Raw genomic sequence first — 20,980 nt, 5'->3', positions numbered from 1 at the left:
TCCGCACGGATGAAGTAGGAACCCACAATAAATGACCCTGTGAGTGTTAAAATCCAACCTTTTCTCCTCGGCTAAGAGGGAAAGAACCAGAATTTTGAGGGGCTATTGTAAGGATAAAATTCCCAAGTCAAACAACAGGCCTTAGGCCCTATACAGAGTCCAACTACGACCAAAGGGAAAATGGGCCGCCAAAACAACTGCCAGCCCAATCCTAATAAGTCCAAACTTATTTAAAGGAGACGTTCGAGGAGGAATGTCTCCTCAGACGCGCCAAATACGAGCCCAACATGCACCTTATCCATAATAAGGAGTCATTCTAAACAAACATGGGTAATAAGGATAAGCCTCACAAAGCAGGAAGAAGAAAGAAAAGATAAGACGTCCAGGAGGCAACCACAACTGCCGCATTAAATGCAGGGAAGCTACTTTTCCAGCCGCATTAATGTGGAGAAGACAGGCGAACAGTGTTACATTGACCAATGCAACTCACAGAAAGATAAGGTGGATGTCCGATGGGACAGGCACTCAAGTGAGGGTCCAGATGGTTAACAAGTGTAAGGTTCTTATCAATTTAAGGAAGCTATATAAGAGAAGGAAATCCCCATGAAGAGGGGATCGGAAAAGTTTAGAAGAGAAAGAAAGAAAGAGAGAGAGAAGAATTCTGTAGTCTTTAATCATAACAAGAGGTGTACTCATACGTCTCCTCGGACCGAGTATCCTGTGGACAAAGGAGATATTCTTACGTTCAGACTGTTGCATGGCATACAATTAACTAACATTCACTTCGTCCAGCCCTAGTTCTGTAACCCGCTCTCTACAAATTCATTGTCTAGGGTCTTTTGGGCCAGAACCACTTACTTGCTGAGCCTGGGCCCCAAAAACCGCCTCTACAAAAAATAAACCCAATTTCTCACGTTAAGCTAAGAGTATTTTTTTTATATAAAAAATAGCTATTATTATTATCCTAAGTAGTTTTTTTTTTTTTTTTTTTAATCCAAATCATCCATTTCAGTTACAACTTAAAAGAATAACAACCACTCATCTTCAATTTTCTTTTGTTTCTAATACAAAATTCAGATTCAAAAAAAAAAATAAATAAAGGTTAAGGCACAAATGCATATCTTCACATTTCTTCCTTTCTCAATTTCTTCATGGGGAATTTTGAAGAACAAGATCTATACTTTGCAATAATTTTTTCAAGTATATTTTTTTCATATCATAAATAAATCTCCACTCTTCATATTCTTTTTACTTTTAATTAATTACTTCAAACATATCTATTTTTGCTACTATCTGTATATTACTCATTACATTTAACTCTCGATTAATTCTTATTTTTCCCTACTTTTGTACTCCATTAAGGCGAGCATGTAATCATCTTAAACGCATCCTACCAACTAGCAAGTACCACTAGCTTTATTTTACCTTAATTTATCCATCTATTTTCTTATTTTTATTTGCTTTGTATTTAGTGGGAAACTTTAAATTTTTGTTTTTTTTTGCAATAAGGATTACTTTAAATTTCTTTGAAACTATATATATTCTTTTTGCATAATAAAGTTGCTCTTTTGTATATTAATTGTTAACTTGTCACAAATATTTGATTTTAGTTTTGAAGTACTTTTCCCTTTTGGTTATCAGGTTTTGCTTCTTATAAAAAAAATTATAACAAAATTAGCACAAGTGTTTTCTCTTCTAATTAATTGTTTTTACATTTTATTTCCCCTTAGTGGAAGTAATCTCTCCAGTGGTATCAATAATTTTCCTTAAAAAAAAAAAAAAAAAAAAAAAAGACCCTCTAAACACGTATGTGAGTGCATGCTCAAAAACTAATAATAAATAATTTGGCTACTTTTTTGGGTTACATTTGGTAGTGGAAGATCTGAGGTCTTGTTGGAAGACTAGGAAATTCAATTTGGCTTAGGCCCAATTTTTTCGACAGAGAGACAAATACGTAAATTTCGTTCTTGCATTTTCAATTTGAAGAGATGGGAGATGGGACAACTTTTCTCTTTCTAACAAATCAACTGATCCTCTTCCCCTGTCCAAAAAAAGAAAAGAAAGAAGAACCTCTCCCACCTAAAAATAGAACACCAAAGAACAAGAAAAGTGCTGCATTTAAAAAAATTTCACAACAAATTTTAGGTGAACCCATCATTGAAATTATTTATTTTGAACTCAATTTTGAAATTAATTTTTTGTTTAGCAATAACAATTACTAACAATCAATCACTTAAAATTTATTGTAAAAATATTATAAGAATGTTATGAATAAGATTTTTTTGTAGAAACAAACCCAAGCATTGATATATATATATATATATATCTCCCTCTCTCTCTCTCTCTCTCATGTGGGTGTCTAAAAGTTTTTCAATATCTGATTATTTTCCTAAAGCAATTTCTCTTTAGCTTTTTTTAAGCTCCCTTTATTACTTTGCTTCTTCTTCTTTTTCTTTTTTTTTTTTGGGTATTTATTAGCGTTCAGTATGGCTGAAAATTTTTGGTCCAAAAAAAAAAAAAGTTCTGAAATCAATGAATTATATGAGGACTTGTCAATTCACTTTTTGGCCTACATCTTAAAGTGCTTTCAGTTTCACTTCTAATCAAACACCTACATTTCTTTGATCGGTTCATTAAGTTCTGAAATCAATGACATATGAGGACTTGTCATTTCACTATTTGACCTACATCTTAAAGTGCTTTCAGTTTCACTTCCAATCATACACCTATATTTCTTTGATCGGTCCAATTAATTAATAAATGGACCAGTCAGATTTAAAAAATTCACATGATATATTCCCACGCACGGTATGCGGATGCAAATGAGTTGCATTAGAGGATTCACCTTAGAATATTACACATTAGTTAATTTAAAATTTTTTTTTACATACTCATTTTTTAGAATATTACACATTAGATTATCTATTTTACACTACATTTCATTAAAATATTATTTTTTCTTAATTTTTTTTAATTATTTCTCTATCATCTCAATATGTCAACAACTATTATCTACTATCTTCTTTCATTTTCGAGATATATAAAGAAATAATAAACAATTAAATGCAAAATGAATAAATTTACATGGTTACTGTTGCAAACTTGTAAATAATTTATTCAATTATATACGGACTAATATTGATCATTTTTAGGCAAAATTGTGTAAATTTTATACATTTTTTCTATTATACACGGACTAATATGAATGCTTTAAGCTAAATATAAATGAAACATTTTATATTGAAAATCAAATGGCATATATGCTTGCCTCAGTTTTGGATTAAAACATAGCGTAAATGGAGTTTGTAAAGCATAAATTCAAATAAGAACTTGAAAATTATATGATAAACTAGTGAGGTAAAATTGAATATAACATATGAGAGAGAGAGAGAGAGAGAGAGATTATTAGCTAAATGTGTCTTGTTAACTGAGTTTGTTAAAGGTACATGTTAAGAAATATTATATGTTTGGAACGAAAGAAGAGAGGATGAGAGAGTATAGGAAAAAGTGACCGGAATATATTGAAGAGAGCAAGCAAGAGAAGTGTAACCAAATCCAAAACACGTGGGTGATGACTTCTATATGAGAGAGAGAGAGAGAGAGAATCATTTAATCCACCTATTAACTATAATTCAAGGGACCATATAGGAATTTTAGTAGCACAATTAGTAGATAAGTAATGAGTAGTTCAAATGACACCACCTCACTAAAATAAGAGAAACGTGTGAGTGTTGAGAAAAATTGTTCAAAATTTTGTAAGCAATAAGTTTTCTCCTCTCACATGGATGATAGTCGTAATATATAAATTTAATTAGTGAGATCCACGATTATGTGAGAAGTTGAATTATTAATCACTGAGGGTAATATATAGAACCATTAAATTCTCTTATAACTATAATTTTAATGAAATAAAATGTTAAAATTAATCAAATTTATTGAAAATACTTGTAAATTAACCTAACAATAAATTTAATTAGTGTCAAATCAACAAGAAAATCATTTTTTTTAAATATGAGAGAGAGAGAGAGAGAGAGAGAGAGAGAGAGAGAGAGAGTCATTTAATCCACCTATTAACTATAATTCAATGGACCATATAGAATGGGTCGTTCAAATGTCACCACCTCACTAAAATAAGAGAAGCAAGTAAGAGAATAGAAGAAAATTATTCAAAATTTCGTAAACAATATCTGGATTTAATCAGTGAGATCCACTAATATGTGGATGATAGTTGTGATATGTAAATTTAATTAGTGAGATCCACTATTATGTGAGAAGTGGAATTATTACTCACTGATAGTAATAGACTTATTAAATTATTCAATAAGTGTAATTTCAATGAAAGAAAATGTTAAAATTAATCAATTTTATTGAAATACTTACAAACTAACATGACATTAGAGTCTATTTGATCGGAGGGGTGGAAAATTGGGAAGATAGAAAATGGAGAAGAGATAGAAAAAGACAAAAATTAAAGGAAGAAAAAAAGGGAAACAAATGGGTTTAGAAAAAGACAATAATTAAAGGAAGGAAGAAGAAAAAAAAGGCCAAAGAATTTATGACAAACCCATGTGCAATGTGCACATAGTTTTTAGTTTTTTTCTTCGTCTAGAGTTTTTTCTTTATTTTGGAGAAAAAACATTTTAATGAGCTAGGGAAGAAAATATTAGAGCCCGTCAATTTTTTTTCCTCTCCTCCCTCCAACCAAACACCTATTAAAAATATTTTCTCCCCATTTTTTTTCTATTCTCCCTATTCCACCTCCAACCAAAAAGACTCTAAATGTAATTAGTGTCAAATCAACAACAAAATAAACACATTTTTTTTATAATAATTATTAATACATCAATTTATAAAATTTATGTAATAAAATATACAATATTAATAAAAAATTAGTTAATTACTTGATTAGTTCGAGCTTCCGGGTCCAAAGGGACCAAACTTCATTAAATAAGAGGAGCAAGGGTTAGAAGTAACCATCAAAACAATGCTGTCAATATCGTTACAGCTTTAATAATAGAAATAAACAGCTAACTACCTGCTTCATTAATATTGAAGCCAGAAATGACTAGCTAGGTTCTAAGTTCTTACCTCTCTCTCTCTCTCTCTCTCTCTCAAAAAAAAAAAAAAAAAAAAAAAAAAATCTAACATAAAGGCTAAAGCTAGATCCTAGATACATGAATTAATGGTGTCACACTCAGATCCTACTTCCTAGTGTGAAAAAGAGAGAGTTCACGTGCTTAGCTCATTGAAAATGACAACAGCTACATGCTTGGAACTCCGCAGGCTCCAATTGGCCAAAAATGCAAGGACTAAAAATGAAGTGGCCAGGTAGGTTCAAAAACATAAAAGAGGACGTATAGGTTAAGCTTCACCTTCTTTTTTTTCATCATTTTTTAAGGTATATTGTATATTCATTGAATTTATCTTTCAAGCAAATTGAATCAATAAAAATAAGTTATGTTGGGTTAAGATAGCTTGACCCAGTTAATTAATTCAATTATTTAAGTTGATTAATTAGGTTAAATTGTATGCAAATCATGGAGGTACCAACAAATCATCAATTAAACTAAATACAGCGGAAATTAAATTAACATGGTGATTTATTGACAAATAGGAAAAACTTCTCACAAGACAAAAATCCTACTGAGTGAATTTAATGTCACCACTTTCAAGAATTCACCAATCAATAATCAAACAGTTACAAGTATAAGGAATCTTACCACTACTCTGGCCTATCCCGAAATACCAACCTACAGTTAAACCTTTACTCCAATACCCAATTGGACTTGATCTTATAGTAGTCTTCTTTCATTTATTACACAAATCTCCAATCTGTGATTAACTCCTTTGTATGGATTCAGTACATGACGAACTCCAACAACTTAAATGGTTGTTGTTAGCTGTAAAATTATTCACTTCATCAACAATTAAGATCAGGAAGTACTTGGTAACAAAACCCTATGGCGTGCAAACGTAGTAGCTTTTCACAGAAAAAATAAACTCTTGGTCTTTGTATCCATGTGTGATGGCTCTTAGAATAAGTTTTATATATGTCTAGGGTGGTTGTGAGAGAAGAAACCCTAAACAAATACATCAACATGGGTTGAAATTCAAATATGAAAATTCTGAATTTGTAAAGCTCGATAGATCGAGTTTGTGTCGAGCTGCCACTTCTTGGGGATTCCTTTGGTTCTTCGATCGGGATTGGTGGATTGAAGGGTGGAGAGTTTAGGCGAGAGGAGCTGTGAAGGGTTAGGGTTTGGGTTTGAAGAGTTACAGAAGCAAGAGGCGAAGGTGAAGGCAAAGGCGAAGAAGGTTTTGGATTCGATTTCGCTTGGTGTTTGGAGCTCCTTGGCGACTTGAGGAGGTGCTTCTTTGGAGTCTCTGCCATGGATGTACGGAAAACACAGTGCGATGGAGATGGCGGTGGTGGTGGTGCTAGGATTTCGAGCACGGAGAGAGAGAAAGAGAGTTTTTGTAAGAAAGAGAAAATTGGGGGGAAACTTTCCCTCGCAATTTGGAGAGCTTTTTGAACCGTTGAACAACGTATATAAATAAGTCTTTTTTTGGGTTTCGTTATAAGGTGAATTTTAAAATGTTTTAAAGGTAAAATTTCTTTTTCCTTTCCAATAATTTATTAGAGAGTTTTTTTTTTTTTTTTTTTTTTTTTTTTACATTCTTTTTGGTAGATTGGTATTGATTGAAGATTGATCTTCATTTTCGTTATTAAAATTTGCTTCCTCTGGGCCCTAGGGTCACAAAAGGTTTTCTTTTGTAACTATCGAAAATAATATAATGTAAGAAGAAAATTTATTGATATCTTAGTGTCATGGTTCAATTGGTTGACGCCTCTTTGTATTTTTAAATAAGATATTCAAGTAATACACACCGTTTGATCACATTATCTCTACTCATCATGCTTGTCTCTTTTTTCTTTTCTTTTTTTTGAAATGTTAAACTAATTCAAAGATTATATAAGGTTAATTGCAATTATTCATCCTAAACTAAGGACATATTTGTAATACACCCCATAAAATATAGACTTTTGCAATTGAGACCTTAATTCAAGATTAATTTGTTACATCCGCATCATAATTCAAGTCAATGTCTTAATTAATTGATTAGTATATAGTTATCTACTATAAACCATTGGAGTTTTTATAATGAAAACTTTTTTTTTGGGGGGAGGGGGGGTGGGGGGGGACAACTTTACCATGATAAATTAAACTAAAAAAAAAAATACTGCAATTGATACTTGATTTGAGATTAATTTGGTATTTAGACACTCATTTGGATGATGATGAACACTACAAATATTGAATTGGGGTGATGGTTGCAAAATTTTGGAATTTAGAGTGCATATTGTAAATACACCATAATTTAGAGTGGTTAACTACAGTTAACTATTATACATATATACACAAATTTAGATTTGGTGCAATAGCAAATTGGCAACTACAGTACATTTGTCTTTCGAGGTCTAAGATCACAAGTTAAAAGTTCTTTTTTAATCTCAGCCCTTGAATCATAATTTTTTTTTAACCTTTAAACTTTAAACTTTTTAACTTTTTTCTCTCACATCAAAGGTACAAGTCAGCTAATGTAATATGTAATAACCCTCACTAGTCCAAAAAAAAAAAAAAAAAAAAAAAAAAAATCCTATATTCATATACCTTTTGTAATGTTCCCCAATAGGGAGAGTGTGGGTTCAATACCTATGATTAGTCGCCTTAAAAATATATTTGTAGTGAAAAAAAATTAAAATTTTTTTAATAATTGGTATTTTTGGATGACTCATCCAACTATAGCACACCAAATTGCCAAATGTCTTATGACATAATGATACTGTCCAATCTCCCCCGCGAAGTGAACTTTTTTTTTTTTTTTTTGAGATAGGTAGATAGTAGAGAAGAGAGATTTGGGGTTCAAATCACATGACTAGAGCACTGCAAATAATGTCATTATCACTGGGCTATCACTAGACTTCCATGATACCTTGATAGCTTGATCTAGGCTCATTACTTCTTTTTTTTTTGATAGGATCTAGGCTCATTACTGAGACATACAAAACAAAACTTCTTAATTGGAAGTTATAACCTTAGAATTTCAAACATAAGAGTAAACAATAAAACATAAACCCAATATATAAAATAAAAACATAACTGTATTCTATTAGTAATACAGACTTTTAGCCTCATAAGAAATTCTTGCTAACTCACAGGGGGAAGCTGAAGCACATCCTCAAAGCTCCAATTGCTTTATCTGCTAAATTTAGAGCGCAACAATTTGCACACTCTGGTTATTGATAATATAAATAATAACACTTTCAAATGAATATCTGATGTGATTCCTCTCACTCTCTCTCTCTCTTCCTTTTGGATGAGCAATGTACTTCTAATAAAAGTAGCTATATGTCATTTACTCCTTGCCTATAAATCTTCAAGCCGAGAATGACAAGGACTAATCCAAGATAATCGTAATTGAAAGTGGATGCCAAGAGTTGAAAGTTGTGATTGTTCCACGGAGGAAATCTAAACCAAAATTCAGTAAGGAAACTTCTTCTTGTAATGGCCTTCTCATGGCTGAATGTGTCAAATGAGAACTTTCCATGGTACCTACCAAATCCACTTCCACCAACTCCTCCAAATGGGAGGGTATCAGTTGCATACTACACAGCCAAACGCAAGCCTTTAGACTGAGAATATATCAGAAGCTATGAGCATTGAGGACTATTATAATGTTTTTTGGCCTTTGTAATGAAGTGTAGTTTAATATTCACTCATTAAGCACAGCTTAGACAGTTTAGTTTACTTGAGAAACTAAAACTAGTGCAATTGACTTATTGATAGCATACTTGAATAATTGTATCGTTGAATGTCATGCTTCCAGATGATGTTTCAGAAATCATCCTTCTTTGGAGTGTTTTATTTTTGGTGAAGCAATATATAGCCAGTGCAAAAGGCTTTGAATTTATGAATTGTATACTGTCTTCAATCTTCTTTAGCTGTCAAACCAAGAAAAGAATCACTATAAATGTGCAACATGCCTTACTGAGTACTCAGCTTTCTTGAGCTACCACCACAATCATATATACACTGCCCATTAAGGCCAGTAAAGAAACCTATTAAATAATACATATTTCTGCATGTGTGTCTTACTGTAATTATTGGAAGCAATGGACCAAAGATCTCATCTGTCATAATTTCTGCTTGGAGAGGGGGATCCACCAAGATTGTTGGCTCAATGAACCTGAAAGGAGATCAATAACAAGCATATTAAAACTAATACTTGTGAAACATACAAATTAAAGAACAAGACAAGCTGTCAAAGAAAATTGTCCTAATGATAAAAATGGGGTTAAGAACAGAAGCTCGACTTTCTCTTATATACCAAGCATTTGTCTCTTTTCAAATCCTTAAAATATCACAATGGAATAATTTAATATAGGGATTAATCCCATATGAAAACCAATTTATTGAATATGAACACTATGAATTCATATATAACCAAAACTTCTTTAACAAAAAAGAAACAGGGAGGGGGTTTTTGTTGGGTTTTGTGGAGTCTAGTTGTGCTTGATCCAATTGACGACCCGATCCGAAATAATGTTGTATGGTTTTTAATGGGAGATTTTTTAAGGCTTAGTCCATGAAATTATTTTTGCTCGTTTTGTAACCCATTGTGAATCCCGTGCGCAGGATATAGAAAACACAACTTTGGTGATTACGGTTTTATCGATGTAGTTTTTGAGAGAGAGAAAAAAATGTACTGCCGCACTTTGTATTTTTCCCTGATAATAGTGAAATCTCTGCAACTCCGTGGATGTAGGCAAATTGCTGAACCACGTAAATACTGTCTTGTGCATGTGATTTTTTTTTTTTTTTTTTTTCTTTCATGTGTGTTTTCTCTATTTTTTTGTTTCTTACAGGTTGAGAATTTCGTGTATATTCCCTACAACTAGTATCAGAGCCTCGGGTTAGGTTGAGCGGAAGAAATAGCAGAGGAAGCAGGAAAGGCGTTTGGAATAGAAAAGTTCGATAGCACAAACTTTGGATTCTGGAGGATGCAAATCGAAGATTATCTTTATGGGAAAAAGTTACATCTGCCGCTTTTAGGGGAAAAACCTGAGATTATGAAAGCTGAGGAATGGGCTCTTCTTGACAAACAGGTACTGGGAGTTATTAGGTTAACTCTGTTTAGGTTTGTTGTACACAATGTTGTAAAGGAGAAGAACATAGCAGATTTGATGAAGGCTTTGTCTGGTATATATGAAAAGCCATCAACAAATAATAAGGTGCATCTGATGAAGAAACTATTCAATTTGAAGATGGTAAAGAATGCATCAGTGGCACAACATTTGAACGAATTTAACACTATCACAAATCAATTGCTGTCTGTAAAAATTGATTTTGATGATGAGATCCATGCACTGATCGTTTTGGCTTCTTTGCCAAACAGTTAAGAGGCAATGAGGATGGCAATAAGCAATTCTACAGGAAAGGAAAAGTTAAAGTACTATGATATACGAGATTTAATTCTAGCTGAGAAGATTCATAGAAGAGATGTAGGTGAAACCTCAGGATCTGGTTCTGCCCTAAACCTTGAGACAAGAGACAGAGGTAATGACAGAAATTCAAATCGGAACAAAAGTAAATCTAGATCAGGCCAACAAGAACAACGCTGGAACTGTGGGAAAACAGGTCACTTTAGGAGGCAATGCAAAAGTCCTAAGAAGAAGAAGAATGAAAATGATTTTGCTAATGCTGTAACAGAAGAGGTATAGGATACATTACTTCTTGCAGTAGACAGTCCACTTGATGATTGGGTTTTGGACTTAGGAGTTTCGTTTCATACCACTCCACACCGAGAAATCATACAAAACTATGCTATAGGTGATTTTGGTAAGGTGTATTTGGTTGATGGTATAGCCATGGATGTTGTGGGTATGGGAAACGTTCGTATATTGTTGTCCAATAGGTCTGTTTGGTTACTGGAAAAGGTTCGACATATTCTTGACCTAAGGAGGAATCTGATTTCTTTTGGACAACTTGATGATGAAGGGCATGCAATACTATTTGTTGGTGGTACTTGGAAGGTTACAAAGGGAGCTAGAGTATTGGCTCGTGGAAAGAAGACTGGTACTCTATATATGACCTCAAGTCCAAGAGACACGATTGTAGTTGCTGAAGCAAGAATTGATATAAGCCTATGGCAACATAGACTTGGTCACATGAGTGAGAAAGGGATGAAGATGCTGCTGTCAAAAGGAAAACTACAAGAATTGAAGTCCATTGATTTTGACATGTGTGAAAGCAGTATCTTAGGAAAACAGAAAAATGTGAGCTTCTCGAAAACTGGCAAGACACCGAATGCTAAAAAATTAGAGTTAGTACACACTGATTTGTAGGGGCCTTTTCCAGTTGCATCCCTTAGAGGTTTAAGATACTAGATCACTTTCATTAATGACTCAAGCAGAAAGGTATGAGTTTATTTTCTGAAAAATAAATCTAATGTATTTGAAACTTTTAAGAAGTGGAAGGCTATGGTTGAGATAGAAACATATTTGAAAGTAAAATGTTTGAGGTCAAATAATGGAGGAGAGTACATAGATGGAGGGTTCAGTGAGTATTGTGTTGCATAAGAAATTATGATGGAGAAGATCATTCCTAGGACACCACAAGAAAATGGTGTGGCTGAGTGCATGAACAAAACTCTCAATGAGCGTGCTAGGAGTATAAGGTTGCACCAAAAACTTTCTGGGCTGATTTGGCTATATGGGTGGTACAACAATATCATGGGCCTCAAATCTACAAAAGATTGTTACTTTGTCTACTACAGAAGCTGAGTATGTTGCAACAACTGAAACTGGAAAAGAGTTGATTTGGTTACATGGTTTTTTAGATGAATTAGGTAAGAAACAGGAGATGGGCATTCTACATAGTGACAGTCAGAGTGCAATTTTTCTGACCAAAATTCGGCTTTCCATTCAAAGTCGAAGCATATACAGACAAAATACCACTTTATCCGTTACCTTGTTGAAGAAAGTTGGTAATACTTGAGAAGATTTATGGATCTAAGAACCCAGCAGATATGTTGACTAAGGGTGTCACTATTGAGAAGCTGAAGCTGTGTGCAACTTCAGTTGGTCTTCTAGCTTGAGGACAGGAGGATGAGTTGCAGGGATGAGGGATTGTTTTTGGAGGATTGCGGTTGATGTTAGTGATTGAATTAGTCTCCAAGTGGAAGATTTGTTGGGCTTTGTGAAGTCTAGTTGTGCTTGATCCAGTTGACAACCTAACCCGACCCGAAATAATGTTGCTTTGTTTTTAATGAGAGATTTTTTGAGGCTTAGTCCATGAAAATTTTTTGGCCCATTTTGTAGCTCATTGTGAATCCTGTGTGCAAGATATAAAAAATGCAGCTTTGGTGATTAGGGTTTTGTCGATGTAGTTTTTGAGAGAGAGAAAAAACTGTACTGCCACACTTTGTATTTTTCCTTGATATTCCATGGACGTAAGCAAATTGCTGAACTACGTAAATACTGTCTTGTGTGTATAATAGTTTTTTTCTTTGGCGTTTGTTTTCTCTATTTTTTTTTTGTTTCTCACAGGTTGGGAATTTCGTGTTAATTCCCTACAATTTTAAAGCGAGAGAGAGAGAGAGAGAGAGCTGAAACCATAAGGTCCATATTCACAAAAGAGATTAAATAATGTCATTTACAAATTATCTTCATCCACAGAACCACCATAAACAGTAGAGGCATCAACATGTGGATCCTTAAGAAGATTCTTAAGTCGTAAGAGATGTTGTTTATTTATTATCCTTGCAATGCTGTTGATTTTTTTGGATTTTCTCCAAACATTTCCCTGATCATGCTCTTCATCAACTCCACTTGAAATAGAGTATCATTATTTGAAAATGTTGTTGCATTACAAACAAACAAAAAACTCAAATACTCATATAAGATTCAGCATAAACTACTACCTTTCATACCACAGTGCGTGTAAATTTCTTTTCAACAAGGATGTAGTCTATTGCTATGCATGCTTGACCAGCACAGCAACCAAATTTCCCATAAATAATTCGCTTTACCGCCACCTTGTGATTAGACAGCACAAAAGAACTCAACTTTGCATATTGTCATAACATAGACCAGAAATGCATACGTGTAGGCCAATTTTGTGACTATAAAATATAATAGTGAAACACAAAGGCCAAACTTACCTTTATGTCCCAAGAACTAGAAAGGAAATCAAGAACGGCAGGGCATTTTCCACCCAACTCTAGAGTAACAAGTGTTAGATGCTTCACAGCAGCAGACATGACAATCCTTCCAACATGTGCACTTCCTAAGCATTAACATTAATTAAGATTGAATTACTTAATCTTTTAAAACCAATGGTCAGAATAATGATTAGGTGAATAAAATTCATTATTGCATATCAATCTAAGCTTTTGGAACAAGTTTTATTTTATCATAATGTACATGTTAGAGCGAGTGATCATGAGTTTGAATCATGTCTTCACTTTATTTCCTATTTAAAAAATTAAAAGATCACGTGTTGGGCCTCACATATTAAGGATGAGTTTGAGTCCACGTACGAGAGGAAGTGTTAGAAAAATAAGAGACTAATTTTACCTGTAAAGAAGATCTTGTCCCATCTCTACCGTAGGAGTTGTTGACCCACAGATGATTCACCTGGGATAACCTTGACAGCTTTGTTATCCAAGTAAGTGGAAATTGCAGTTGCTAGAAGAGAAGCACTGGCAGGAGCCAATTCAGAGGGCTTTAGAGCCACTGTATTTCCAGCTGCTAATGCCCCTATCATTGGTTCCAAGGACAGTCCTATATTGTGTAACAAAATGACAACAATTTAATCATTATTAAGGATATGGGAGAAGAAAAATGAAGCAAACTATTATATATTTTTTTCTCCTAGTTATGTTAGAATAATGGTTTAATGATTGAATTCATCATTTACTAACCATTTAAGTTTTTGGGACAATCAATGATTTATCAAGATATCAAAAATTATGATTTTGAGTTTGAACTCTATCTCCACTCTACCTCCCATTTAAAAATTTAAAAACTCCCCGTATCAGGCCTCACTTATTAAGGGGAGTTTGGGCCAAACGTAGGAAAAATGTTAAAATAATAATTAAATAAATAAATTCATCATTTCTTAATATTTTAAACAATCAATAATTTATCATGTTCTAATAGATATAATAATTTACTTACCAAAGGGAAAATTCCAAGATGAAATAATGAGGACAAGACCAAGAGGCTCAGGAACAATTTCTGCAGTAGTGCGCAAAGCAATTTGCGGTAGTTTAGACTATAAAACCATACATTAACGAGAGTTGTTAGTATATGTTGCCTCAATTTATTTCGTGAATATATTTCTAAAAAATAAATAATGAAACTTCTTGAATATTATTACCACGTTACTAGACCAACATGGTGGTTTATGTATAAATTTTAACTTCTTTGCTTACTAGTAAGCAGGAAAAATTTAAAAGGTTCTACAAACATTTTTTTTCCCATGCAGAATCCCAATAAAATATTATTACACCAATTTTTTTATTATTAAATAACACTTTGATCCTTAAAGTTTGAGATTCTCTTCATATTAATCCACTGAGTTTGATCAAGTTTTCAAAATAATCAATATTTCGTCTATTTTCATGACTAATTTAACCATAAAGTGTCAACAAAACAACATTATTTCTTCTTCTTTTTTTCAAAATTTTTTTTCCCTCTCTCCCTTAATGGCCATAGAAGACCAAATGAAATCAAACTTGGTAGACTAAAAAGAAAAATCTCAAACTTAAGAGACCAAAATGAAAAAAAAAAAAAAAAATCCCAAAATTCAAGGGTCAAAAATATAATTTAGTCTTTTTGGGGGGTTTATTGTTATGGAATATACAAATAATTCGTTTCTTCTTTCTTTTTTTCAATTATTATTATCATTATCATTATTACTATCATTATTATTATCATTAATGCCATGTAAGGTCTAGTAATTGAGCTTATTGAAAGTTCGATCACTTGGGGTGGAAAACACTAGTGAATGTTTAGACCCCAATTTCAAAATAACCAACAGAAGTTTATACCCAAATAATATATGTGCGAAATGATAAGTACAAGCTATACCTAAATAAACAAACTACTCTAAACCATAATTAATCACATCTACAGCAGCAATTAAAAGGTAAAAGTAAGGGTTAGAGATATGCAAACACAAAGATAACACTGGCACGTGTTATTGAAAAGGAAACCAAAGAACTTAGAGAAAAACCTCTTCGATGCCCTCTGAGTGGTAAAATGGTCCACTAGAAAATTAGTTGGGATACATGAATAGCAATAGACCCTTCAAGCCTAATATACCTGATGCACCTAACCCTCCAAGCTTCTTGATCCAACAAGGTTAAGCCTAACCATGTCTTCTCTAATTTTCCGGATCCCGCAATAAGCTCATTGCATCAACTAAATGAATTGGTCCTTTTTGAACTGCTTTCCAAGCACCAAATAACCTTCTCACTGATATGGGTATGGTGAGGTAAGAATTTGGCTAAATATCCTCTCAAGGTTATGATAATGGAGAGGGTGAGAATAGAGGAATTTGTAGAATCAAATGTCTAAGATTGTGGATGAGTCAATCTTGTTTTTTTTCTAGAGTTTATCTCTCAAAATTCTCTCTAGAAGCTCTCTACATTTCATAGGGATAAGGGTTGAAAGCTCGAATTAGTATGAAAACACAAGAACTTGTTTAGACCCCTAATTAAAAGTTACGGCTCGATTATTTTTACTCTAACTTAAACTAAGTGCAGAATAAGAGTAAATGCGAGCTAACAAACGATAAAAATACTCTAAGCCATATTCAACAAATATCAACAATAAAATGAAAGCTAAAAGAGTTGGGAAGAAGGATGCAAATACAAGATAATACCAAGACGTTTTATCGAAGAAGAAATTGAAGAACTTGGCGAAAAACCTCTCCGCGACCTTCCAAGTCGAAATCGATTCACTAGAGAATAAAGTTGGAGTACACGAATAACAAAAGACCTTCTAAGCCTAGTCTACCCAATGTACTTGAACCCTTCTGCTACCAACGGACTTCTCAGAGTCATGTCTTCTCTAGCTTTCTAGATCCCTCAATACACCTGATTGCATCCGCCAAGCCCCACCAGCTTCTTTGGACAAATCCCCAAAACTTCCCAAGCTCCAAAACACTCTCTACACTCTGAAAATGTGTGGATTATGTTTGGGTACAAATCTTCTTTCAAGGTATGACAATGGGAGAGGGAAGGAGAAGAGGTTAGAATGGTTTCTAACTAAGGATGAGTAGCTCTCTCTCTAAAAGATAGGTGTGTATGTTGTAGAAAACCTATCTAGGGTTTTTCTCTATGAATGACCTCATATACTTTTGTGAGTAATGAGGGTATATATAGTATGGGTGAAGGGTAAGAAAGTCACACTTAAAAATCCTCCAAGTAGAGAATTTCGCGGGTATCTCGCGAGAAGGCCTTACTCGCGAAACACTCGCGAAATCCTCTAGGCTGGCATGACTCTTTAGCTTCTAGCATATGCTTCTCACATGGCTCTTTCACGGGTTAGCTTCTCGCAAAATCCACTTGTTTTTCAATTCATTTTCGATTCTTCATTAACTTAATACTAAACCCAATACAATAAAATCCTACAAAATACAACGAACAAAATTAAAGCAATTACAACATTTTTTGTCATGGAATAAAACCAATATAAAACACAATTGTAAATCACAACTTTACAAGGGTATTTATAGTAGGGTGTGTGAGGAAAGTGAAAAGTCATTTTTTTGCAAAATAGTGGGTTCTGGTGACTCACTCGTGACTGGGATAAGTCGTGAGTTTCAATCACGAAATAACTAACTGGCCAGATTGTCCTTTTTTTCCTATAGTGCTCTAGTTATCATACCCTTCAACTTCCTGCATGCTTCACACATGTGGCATTTTGGCGAGTCATCAATCACGAGTCACTCGCGAGTTCCAGTCACGAAAATGCTCTTGACTGCACACACACTTAAATTCTGCACACTCTCACACACACAACCCTTACATGATTCCCACCTAAATTCAGGGTATCTAATTGTTGAATTACAAGCAAATTTGGTATGGAATAAAGCCAACACATGGTTGAATAAATTCAACCTTACACTTACCTTTCTTCTTGACATCCATTCTCTCAAAGACTCCAATGCTAAATTCAATGTCTTAATCAAGGTTCCTATCTACAAACAAGGAGAATTTATGTATAACAAAAGCAAGAGATCAAACTCTCAATCTCTCCTACATCTTAAAAATGAATCCAATAGTCTTTACCACTATTTACGTCCTTGTGAAAATATGTTCACAAATTCCTCGTGATTGTGATTATTCTTTAACCTGTTTTCAAATTCTATTCATGTTCCTATTCCCTTATGAGGGTAGTGAATAATCAAACAAATTTATTGTAATTTTGGCTAAGAACAGTTGTGCATTACTTCTAAACCCATTTTATGTGATAAATAAGGCTTAAAGGAAGGAAAAAAAAATGTGCACTAAACTCTTCATCCACACAGCTTAATTTAACTAGTCTTCTTTGCTGACTAGTTGGGTTCATAAATTAAAACTTCTCCTCATGCAGTCTACGTTACCAGTCTATAGTAAATACATGGGGTCAAGAGAGGATTAAGTGTCAGCTTCCACCTTTCTTTCTTCTTTTTTTTTTTTTTTTGGTAAAAAGGAACTTATATTAAAACACAAAAGTTACAAAGCCATATTAGGCATAGTTCTGGCACAACGCCTTACGTAATACATTCCAGCAGCATCAGAATTAACAAAAGAGGAAATTTCAGGTGTCGGGGGATTGTTAAACACTACAAAATTATCCTGCTGTAAGCACCCCATTCTCGCCATGGCCTCTTCATAGCTATTCACTACCCGATAGATATGGTTCACTTTGATTTGCTAAAATCTTGTGAGGAGGGACCTGCAGTCAAGTAACAGGGGTGTATAAGTTCTGTTAGGTAGCAAGTTAGAAAGCAATAGGTCTGTTACTATCTTGGCATCACACTCAACTTCAAGGAAAGGAATGCCCATTTGGGCAGCCAAGAGAAGACCATCTCTTAACGCCCAAAACTCAGCAATCACACTGGTGGTACTGCCTATTCCCCTACTAAATCCTTTCAGCCATACACCCCTATGATCACGGATTAATCCTCCACCGCTTGCTTTTCCCGGATTCCCTAACGATGCTCCATCTGTGTTTAATTTACACCAACCCGCTCTTGGTTTAGTCCATTGAACCTGAATTGAACTCCATCTTTTGGCATAAATAGACTTCCCAATGCAGTAAAAATAATCAACAGTTTGCTTGATGCAAGTATAGTGCAGCCTAGGATTTAGGACAAAATTTTCAAAGACTACCCTGTTTCTATGTTTCCAAAGATTCCACACAGTGAAGGTAAATAGGATTTTCCATGACACACCATTGGAAAGGATATCATGACTGCTTAGGCAGTTAGCTTTTAACCACTGAAGCATCTACAAATTATAGGATGCTTCCATCATGGTTGGGATTCCAACTTTCCTCCAAATTTGCATTGCATATGGGCATTCCCTGAGAAGGTGAATGGCAGACTCACTAGCATTTCTGTAGAGAAGGCATGTGGTATCACATTGAATACCTCTATTGGCTAGCATCTCCCTCACTGGGATACTCCTATGATGACACAACCAAAGGAAAGATTGAATTATAGGCAATGTATCTATTTTCCAAACCCAACCTCGAGTGAAAGAATTGGCTTCACCATCATCTTTACTAGCTAGCCTATAGGCCGATGCAGTGCTAAACTCCCCATCCTTGGTTAGCCTCCAAATCAACATGTCCACCTTCCTCCCAAACAACTGGATGGGAATGGCTCTAATTTTGTCCTCAATGTCAGAGGGGAGATTAAAAGATAAGGCTTCCCAGTTCCAATTATTATCTTGAAGTAAATCAACCACAGCCAAATTGCATTCCATGTCATTGATTGGGCCTTCAATTAGTTCTCTAGGTGCACAGCCTCTCACCCACTTGTCTGTCCAAAACTTAATGTTCACACCATTGCCAACATTCCAACCTATACCATTATAAAACACAGGGAATCCCATTTTAATGGCTTTCCAATTTATGGAGCAAGGCAGCTTCTCAGGGTCTTTGGAGTTTATTCTAGACCGTGAACAATACTTCCTCAAAATTACCTTGGACCAAAGAGCATCTTTTTCTTGATACATCCGCCAATTGATTTTAGCAAGTAGAGCAATATTTTTTTCTTTTGCAGATTGAATACCCAATCCTCCTTGTTCCTTAGGTTTGATGATTTTATTCCAACCTACAAGGTGCATCTTCTTCTTTCCATCAGTAGAGTAACCCCATAAAAAATCTCTATTGATTTTGTCCTATTTTTCACAGAGATGGGAAGGTAGTGACACTCCTTGCATCACATGGTTAGGCATGGCTGACATGACTGATTTGACCAGTATAGTTCTACTCGCAAAGGAGAGGAACTTGGATTTCCACCCAGCAAGTCTATTAATCACCCTCTCAACTATAAAATTGTATTGGTTCCTTTCTACATTTTTGTGCTTTAAAGGGAATCCTAGGTATTTTCCTAGGTTGTTAGTGGCTTGAATATTTAGATTACCACATATTCTTCCTTTCAAGTCATCATTCACATTTTGAGAGAAGTAGACCCGAGATTTGCATGTACTAATCTTTTGTCCTGATTCAGTACAAAACAACTCCAACACTTCCTTGATGGTTTCACTATTCTCCTCAGTAGCAGTAGCAAAGAGCATTAGATCATCGGCAAAAAATAGGTGTGAAATGCCAATATTGTCTCTGGAGGCTTTTATAGGATTCCAGTTGCCTTCCATACACTCCTTGTCAATGAGGCTACCTAAATACTCCATACAAAGTATAAAGATGTATGGGGAGAGAGGGTCACCTTGACAAATTCCTCTCGTGGGGTTAAAGGATTCTAGAGTACCCCCATTAAACAATATGGATATGCTAGTGGACGAAATGCAGCTAATTATGACCTTGATCAGCTAGTCAGGAAAGTGAAAACCTTATAAAACCTTGTGGATAAAGCTCCATTCAAGTTTATCATATGCTTTTTCTAGGTCCACTTTGATTGCCATGTACCCCACTTTTCCCTTTTTCTTGTCTATAGAATGTATTAGCTCTTGGGCTATGAGGACATTATCCAATCCTCTTCTTCCTGGCACAAAATCCGCTTGAACAGAAGATATGAGATTACTAAGAAGAGGGCGAATCCGGGTAACAATAATCTTGGTGACCACTTTATATATCATGTTGCATAAACTAATTGGCCTATAGCTGTTGATAGTCTTCGGATTTTGGCATTTGGGAACAAGGGCTATCAAAGTTCTGTTAAGATATTCTGGCATTACTCCTGAGCTAAATATACTGCCCACTTCCTTGCAAATTGACTCATTAACTTCATGCCAAAAGATTTGGAAGAATCCAACATGCAGTCCATCTGCCCTTGGAGATTTGAAAGCTTTAAGTGACCACAACCCGGCCTTAATTTCATCATATGTGACATCTTTAATGAGATTATCCTTTTCTTCCTCAGATAGGAAGATACACGAGAATTGTGCCACATCTGAGGTTCTCGGGGCTTGTGTGAGGCCAGTTGTGAATATGTTAAGAAAGTTATTCCGGATAAGATTTTTAATTTGCTCTTCATCAGAAATCCACTCCCCAAGGGTGTTTTTAATACATTTGATCCTGTTTCTATTTCTTCTTACCAGTGTAGAGACATGGAAGAAGGAGGTATTTCGATCTCCAAAGGCAGCCCAATTTAGCCTAGATTTAAGTGCCCAATATTCCTCTTCTTACAGCCTAACAAGTGAGTATTCCTCTATGAGTTGCTTCTTTGGATGAGGA

At 34.5% G+C, this 20,980-nt stretch overlaps 1 pseudogene; it reads right to left on the bottom strand.

The window, feature by feature from the left end:
- Positions 1–8,206: 8,206 nt before the first annotated feature.
- On the bottom strand, positions 8,207–19,977 carry LOC126728710 (aldehyde dehydrogenase family 3 member F1-like; annotated as a pseudogene).
- Between the last annotated feature and the right edge of the window lie 1,003 nt (positions 19,978–20,980).

Source organism: Quercus robur, chromosome 1 (genome assembly GCF_932294415.1).
Source record: "Quercus robur chromosome 1, dhQueRobu3.1, whole genome shotgun sequence".
NCBI classification, from domain to species: domain Eukaryota; kingdom Viridiplantae; phylum Streptophyta; class Magnoliopsida; order Fagales; family Fagaceae; genus Quercus; species Quercus robur.
The sequence above is the reverse complement of the archived record's forward strand: the minus strand, read 5'-3'. Positions and strand labels throughout refer to the sequence as shown.